This window comes from Salmo salar, chromosome ssa11 (assembly GCF_905237065.1).
Source record: "Salmo salar chromosome ssa11, Ssal_v3.1, whole genome shotgun sequence".
NCBI classification, from domain to species: Eukaryota; Metazoa; Chordata; class Actinopteri; order Salmoniformes; family Salmonidae; genus Salmo; species Salmo salar.
Window position 1 is genome coordinate 65,086,132 of NC_059452.1, and position 7,018 is coordinate 65,093,149.

Sequence of the window (7,018 nt, forward strand, 5' to 3'; positions counted from 1 at the left end):
TACTTAAATGCCCTTAACCAACAGTGCAGTTCAAGAAGAGTTAAGAAAATATTTACCTAATAAACTAAAGTAAAAAATTATAAAAAGTAACACAATAACATAACAATAATGAGGCTATATACAGGGCGTACCGGTACCGAGTCAGTGTGCGGGGGTACAGGTTAGAGGTCATTTGTAGGTAGGAGTGATGTCACTATGCATAGATAATAAACAGCGAGTAGCAACAGTGTACAAAACAAATGGGGGGGGGGGGGTCAATGTAATCAATCAATCAAATGTATTTATAAAGCCCTTTTTACATCCGCTGATGTCACAAAGTGCTATAGTCTGGTGGCCATTTGACTAATCAACGTCTCAACCAAATATTACCCACGATAAAATGACATGGTGTGCCCAGTGGGTTCGTTGCAAAATTGTAGCTAGGAGTTGCAAGATTTTTTGCAATTGTTTTGGTGTTTCTTTTAACAATAACGTTATGTGTAGGTGTCAGAGTATCAGAAGGCCTAATTGTCAAATGAGGAGTTGTTACCTCCAATAGCTGACTGCCACTGTGTCCCCAGGGTTGAACACGACAACACAGGTGGATTGAATGCCAGCTGGTTCCTGGACTGGGTCGTGGTCACCGACATGAACCGTCCGCACCTGAGGTTCTACTTTTAACCTGCAACAACTGTCTGAGCCGAGAGGAGGGGGACAGCCTGTATGTCAGAGATCTGCTGGGCAGCCTCAACCCCATGGACATCCCCAAATGTAAGTCAATCTGGAAAGCACACCTTTACACACAGTACAGAATACACATCCAAACTACATAGAATATAGAAGGCGACACTGCATGAGGCCCATGGTTCAAAAACACTCAAACCAATTGCACTGAACACACATACAGTATAAGCTGCAAAGTATAGGGCAACTGAAACCCAGATTTGCTTCATTTAGGAGCTACATAGCCAACTTGATTTGTAGTTAATGCACACTTCATGTTCTTAATGGTAAGTTACTCTGCCTACTGTTACTTGTGGGTAAGGTGCCTCATGGAGCCTAATCGTCTGGTAAGCCTTATATTCCTCTTGTTACCATGTGACCTTCATCTTACATCTCATTATCAGACAGAGAGAGGAGGATGCAGGGTGCATGTGTCTTGTGGCCAAACGTGACCACGGTAGTAGACACAGATCATGCCTCCGCTCGTGCCTACTTTTCCAGTATATTCAAGACTGGAAGAGTGGTCAAAGTAGAACCAGACAGTTGTCATGGGACCAGACACACCCTGACAGGCACACTTACACACACCTATAGTCAACCTATTAATATTTCACCTGGAAACTGGCTTATTGGGATTAGAGGAACTCTGCCTGATGTCTATTGCAAGAAAAGGGGAGGAGATGCACACAAACTCGCACAAGGCACGAGACTAGACAGGAATTAAAGAGAGGTTAGAGGTTACGGTAGAATTTAAGTTTCAGTGACAATGATTGCATAGCATGAAAAGTACCATGATGGCTGTGTCTATGCCCTATGTGAAACACCATGAACAGACCATAACCAGTTCATGAATGTCCTGTCCTGTTTGATATTTTGTGAATGTACAGTGAATGTATAAATACAGTAATTGTGTTACTGCCGAGAAGGGCAGGGGGTCAGATGGTGACATCTTCCTGAATATCTTTGGAGATCATGGTGACACAGGTGAGATTAGACAATCTTCGTGTTTTACATCTCAAGCGTTAGTTGTTCTCTGAGTCAGCTGTGAGAATACAAGCACTGTACTGAAGCTGTTCTTTCTGTCATTAGTTGTGTGATTTCCTTCTATATCGTTCTAAATTTTATATTGTTTCATTTAATATCATCAAAGAGGAGAGGTGGCTAGCCAGTGACAAAGATAACTTTTTGCTGAGCAGTATTATGGTCTGTAATAAATCCCTTTAGTGGGGAAAAACTAATTCTGATTGGCTGGGCCTGGCTCCCATCCATGGCTGCGCCCCTGCCCAGTCATGTGAAATCCATAGATTAGGGTTTAATGAATTCATTTCAATTGACTGATTTCCTTATATGAACTGAAATTGTTGCATGTTGCGTTTATATTTTTGTTCAGTATAAAAGGGGGCGTGTGAACACTTGCAATTTCTTTCAACATGGAGCAGGATAGACAGCAAGGGAGAGGAAGAAATCAAAGAGCTTGTGGACAAGGGGCCTGTCAGAGAGGTGGTCATGGGCCCCATCAAAGAGGTAAAAGAGGTGGGCAGAGGCCTTATCATGGCAGAGGTCCTTAAAATTAGTTCAACCCACTCTGGAAAGATCAACTGTCAATTTGATTCTGAAAACATTTCGCCAAGAAAACTGGTAAGTCTGCAGGATATGCACTATATTTAAAATGTTTGTCATTTCGCAGACACTCTTATCCAGAGCAACTAGGGTTAAGTGTCTTGCTCAAGGGCACATCGACAGAGCCTTGTCGGCTCAGGATACTGGCCCAACCCTCTAACCACTAGGCTACCTACCTCCCCGCTATCCTTTACCATTACATTTTCATTAAATTACATATTGTAATGCATGTAAACTCACAAAACATGTTACAGTAGTCTTCCAGTATGATATATTGACAGTATACTCTGTTCTACCCTCAGAATAGACAGAAGACCCCATGGTGGTGGCCGTGGCCATGTGTGGCATCCATCAGCCTACCAACAATCACCTGTCTTTTGAAGAGGCACCAGGTATTTATGAAAAACATTTACCTGGTGCCTTTTGAAACAACGACCAGGTGAAAAAACTGCGGGCCGAGTATGTTCAGGTGTAGCGCTATGTACTGTATTACTGTTAATATTTGATGCACATGCTACTTCACAATATTATATTGGAACTACACTGTAAAAATAACTAACCAAAATATATTTTTACAAGGTGCTTGATGCTGCTGTGAACCATCACAAGTATATCTTTGTTGATGAAGCGGGCTTCAACCATTCACAACAATACACAATCTAAAAGTAAAATAATGGAATAAAGAAATATGTAAATATTAGGACGAGCAATGTTGGAGTGGCACTGACAAAAATACAGTAGACTAGAACACAGTATATACATATGAAGCATATAAAGCATTGTGTTTCTCAATGAAATTGGGCAAGCCTGTCAAAATTAAGGGGTCACCTTTGTCATTGTGTGGGACAATGTCAGGTTCCACCATGCAGAGATGGTTCAGGCATGGTTTCGGGCCCATCCCCAATTCGTAACCCTATATACCTGCCCCAATACTCTCCTTTCCTCAACCCTATTGAGGATTTTTTTTTCAGCATGGAGGTGGAACATTTTGCCACACCAAGATCTACATGTTAAAATCCCCACTGATGGAGACCAATGTCCAACTTGGATTCACCATGCCAAAAGATTTTTCCTGCTGTGCATAATCAATGAAGATGAGAATGTATGGCCAAATGCTCAAGACAGGCTTGATGCAAATGAATGCATGCGAAACATTGTTTTATTTTCATTCAATTGTTTAATTTAATTTCTTACATTTGATTACAGACAGTACACCTATGTTGCAATTACATCTGAAAAATGCATGAATGATTGTAGAGCAGTGGTCACCAACTGGTCGATCGCGACTGGTCGAATCTTCAAGGCATTCCTAGTCGATCGTCAAACATTTCTGTAGAAAAGCCAACGATAAAGGCATAAAGGTTTGCACTCCTTTGTTTCCCGTGTTGCGCTGTTGACGGTATGTGTAGTTGATTCAGAAGGCCTGCGCACCGGGTGATCAAAGTGTTCCTATTATGAACCAATTCATTTGTCCGCGGACAAGGAGATCTGTGGCTAAATCGAATGCGCCTACTGTGCTGGCCAATCAGATAGCTCAAATCACCGTGCCTACCTACAGCTCCAACAACCCTCCGCACAGCGAAGTTTGATGCTAGCCTACGTGAGATTTCATATATTTTAAAACCATGACCAGAGAGACTATCAAAGATACAGCACAGCATTGTTTTTTTTGTTTTTTTAAATGAGGGAGTTAATGTCAAAGGTTATATTCAGCACTGTCAATACTTTTTATTCAACACTATTACAAAACAAAACGCGCGTATCTCTCGCGCTGCATTTGCAATGAACAAGTAGCCAAGTGTATCTACAGCCCTGCGTTTTTATTATTATTAGCAGCTCGTTGTGTCTATTTTAATATCGAGTATTTCACTTTCTTTGGTTATAGGAACAACATGAATGTTTGTCTGAGGCGGTGCAACTCGAGTTTCGCCATCAGGTGGAAGACTGTCTCCTCTCTCTGGTCAGTCTCAACTGAAGGAGAGAACAACGTCCATGAGAGGCGGACACTGCTGGTCTCTGCCTCCCTCCACTGAGACTAATGCTGTGTTCAAAATAACTGGGAACTCCGACGTCAGAGCTTCAAGACAACTGGGAACTTGGATGTTTACAATCCAAATGATTGCACAATGGCAGGTTTGAATGAAAGACTGTCTGGGTTACAAGCATGACCAGTTTGGAATTTTGTACTAAGAGTTGTGAAAATGTACGAAATAGTTGTGGAAATAGTACCAAAGCGATTAAAAAAAACGGTAAGACAGCTCATTTCACTCTAAAAAGATACAAAATCAGATTGTACATGTTGACTTGAGCAGAGGACCCAGAGTTTTCCTTGTACATGTCACATGGTTAGAAAAAAACTCAGCAATTTTTTTCAGAGGATCCATTGAATAACCTAGTACTATTCTAACAACCCAATTTGATCGTATCCCCAAAGCGGTGGTGTACAACGTTCATATGATGAGATGAAACGTGAGGGGCGGGGGCACCATCGGACACGACAACGGAGCCGTCGGCGCTGGCTGGTACTGAAAAAAGGTTCTCTCTGTTTTGTTGTTGTTATCTCCTTTTCATGTTGCAGTATTGTACATTTCATCATCTACATGTGCCTCTTATCTACTGGTGTGTGTTAGTGTGTCCATTTTAGATCCTGTATGTACAGTCTGTCTCGCACTGCTGGTATGAACTGCTAAAAATCAAACCAACATATTCTGTTGGCTTTTGCGATACGGCTTTCACTACACAGGCTTGACACGCCGGGGCAGCTTGTACACGACCCAAAGCCTGCCTGGCCTCACGTGCAATGAGACTGTAATCCATCACCAGGAAGACAAAAGGCTAGGGGAGAGGACTAACAAATCAACTCCAAAATCTCCCGAAACCAGAAAAGGTGGACTGTTGGGCATGGGCCTAGCAACCCCAAGACCTGCTCCTTGTAGTCGGAGACCTGAATGCAAAGGTTGGAACCAACAACACTAGAGGTCGACCGATTATGATTTTTCAACGTCGATACCGATTAATCCGCCGATTATTTTTATAATGACAATTACAACAATACTGAATGAACACTTATTTTAACTTAATATAATACATCAATAAAATCAATTTAGCCTCAAATAAATAATGAAAAATGTTCAATTTGGTTTAAATAATGCAAAAACAAAGTGTTGGAGAAGAAAGTAAAAGTGCAATATGTGCCATGTAAGAAAGCTAATGTTTAAGTGCCTTGCTCAGAACATGGGAACATATGAAAGCTAGTGGTTCCTTTTAACATGAGTCTTCAATATTCCCAGGTAAGAAATTTTAGGTTGTAGTTATTATATTATTATAGGAATTATAGGACTATTTCTCTCTATACGATTTGTATTTCATATACCTTTGACTATTGGAAGTTCTTATAGGCACTTTAGTATTGCCAGTGTAACAGTATAGCTTCCATCCCTCTCCTCGCTCCTACCTGGGCTCAAACCAGGAACACATGCAGAGGAAGGGAAAAAACTACTCTAAGTCTCAGAGCGAGTGACGTTTGAAACGCTATTAGTGTGCACCCGGCTAACTAGCTAGCCATTTCACATCGGTTACACCAGCCTAATCTTGGGAGTTGATAGGCTTGAAGGGGTGGGTATAATTTGTGGAACGTTCCAACAGGAATCTGTTCCAAAAAACGTAAAGTAAAAGGTTGCCAACCAACAACGCATACAAAGTAGCAACGCATACAAACCTAGCTAACTAGCTGCCGAATAGGCATCAACTCACCACGTAGCTTATTCTTAATGTTTGTCCATAGGCAAACAGACATGGGAGGACAGACATTTTTCGGAATAAACGTGATGAGTGAAAAACGCAATGAAATAGACCACTCCCTACCCGGTATCTTATTCTGCCGCTATACAACTTTGTATGCGTTGTTTTTTGGAAACCTTGTTATTTACGAAGTTTTTGGAATAGATTCCTGTTGGAACGTTCCACAAATTATACCCACCCAGGTTGAAGTCATAAACAGTGCAATGCTTGAAGCACAGCGAAGGGCTGTTTGAATGAATGCTTACGAGCCTGCTGCTGCCTACCACCGCTCAGTCAGACTGCTCTATCAAATCATAGACTTAATTATAATATAATAAACACACAGAAATACGCGCCTTGGGTCATTAATATGGTCGAATCTGGAAACTATCATCTCGAAAACAAAAGTTTTTTTTCTTTCAGTGACATACAGAACCGTTCCGTATTTTATCTAACGGGTGACTAAGTCTAAATATTCCTGTTAGGCATTGATGTTTATGGTTAGGTACATTGGTGCAACGACAGTACTTTTTTCGCAAATGCGCTTGTTAAATCAACACCCGTTTGTCAAACTAGGCTGTGATTCAATGAAAATTAACAGACACCGCATCGATCATATGCAATGCAGGACACATTAGATAAACTAGTAATATCATCAACCATGTGTAGTTAACTAGTGATTATGTTAAGATTGATCGTTTTTTTTAAAGTCTAATGCTAGCTAGCAACTTACCTTTGCTTCTTGCTGCCCTCGTGTAACAGGTAGTCAGCCTGTTAATCCTTGTGGAGTGCAATGTAAGGCAGGTGGTTAGAGCGTTGGACTGGTAACCGAAGGTTGCAAAAACGAATCCCCCCTGAACAAGGCAGTTAACCCCCGTTTTTAGGCCGTCATTGTAAATAAGAATGTGTTCTTAAT

General features: G+C 41.3%; 1 long non-coding RNA gene across 1 annotated transcript; it reads left to right on the plus strand.

The window, feature by feature from the left end:
• Positions 1-3,862: 3,862 nt before the first annotated feature.
• LOC106562925 (uncharacterized) lies at positions 3,863-5,428 on the plus strand. Its single transcript, XR_001319144.2, has 3 exons — positions 3,863-3,922; positions 4,208-4,571; positions 4,757-5,428. It is a non-coding gene; the product is annotated as an uncharacterized lncRNA (long non-coding RNA).
• The last annotated feature ends 1,590 nt before the right edge of the window (positions 5,429-7,018 follow it).